The sequence below is a fragment of the Montipora capricornis genome, chromosome 5, assembly GCF_036669925.1.
Source record: "Montipora capricornis isolate CH-2021 chromosome 5, ASM3666992v2, whole genome shotgun sequence".
Classification (NCBI taxonomy): domain Eukaryota; kingdom Metazoa; phylum Cnidaria; class Anthozoa; order Scleractinia; family Acroporidae; genus Montipora; species Montipora capricornis.
In genome coordinates, this window is record NC_090887.1 from 26047181 (window position 1) to 26047942 (window position 762).

The 762-nt window shown below is 36.4% G+C and overlaps 1 long non-coding RNA gene across 1 annotated transcript in view; it reads left to right on the plus strand.

The window, feature by feature from the left end:
* The first annotated feature begins 398 nt into the window (after positions 1 to 398).
* Positions 399 to 762, plus strand: part of LOC138050023 (uncharacterized) — a 3392-nt gene continuing 3028 nt past the window's right edge. The window contains exon 1 of the long non-coding RNA XR_011132528.1: positions 399 to 542. This is a non-coding gene — a long non-coding RNA (uncharacterized lncRNA). The remainder of the gene's footprint in view (positions 543 to 762) is intronic.

Genomic DNA, 762 nt, shown 5'->3' on the forward strand with positions numbered 1-762 from the left:
GTTGCGCGTTAAAAATTCGAATCACCTTCATACAGAATTAAGTCTTGGTTACTTGAAAGACACAAAATTTTTTCTTGACAGTAAAGCTTTTTTTATTTGCATAAGCAGTATTGCTTCATTTAAGCCGTTTTTGAGTGTCTGGTTGTGTTAGGGTTAGTTGGTTGCTTGAAGTCCTCGCCTTGGCCAAAATACTCCCAGTATGGAACTATTTTCCAAAAAAAATCATGTTCTACTATCAAATTTTTTTTTTCTTCAAGTATGTTTTTTAATAGAATGTTCTTAGCAAATATCTGAAAAAAAAAATCGGGGGTTACCGTGCTTTGTTTCCTCACAAACTGCCGTGAAAGGTGGTTGTGGATTCGGAGATCACAATGAGGTGGAGAATTGGCGCGGTGGGGACTGGGACGAGACACAAAATGGCGCTCATCGTGTTCGAAGCGTGCACTCGAGATCAAGCTTGTTTTCGGTTGTTTTTATGCGTTTGATATTGCCAACACAGAAATTTATTCTTTTGAAAGAGTGCAAAAATAACAAAGAATGAGGTAAGTCAATATTTGATGAGATTTTAAAGTTATGAACCTTTAGTGTGGATTATTTTGTAGCGCTGGCCTTCTGTTAATTCCAGTGAGCTAGGGTTCGATTTTTTTCGCTTTTGCGCAATAAATGCTTGACAAAGAAACTTGAAGAAAAGACTGTTGATTCCTATTCTTTATATGTATTGTCTGGTTTTTATAAACAGCAATTTGTGAATTCTTCACCCAT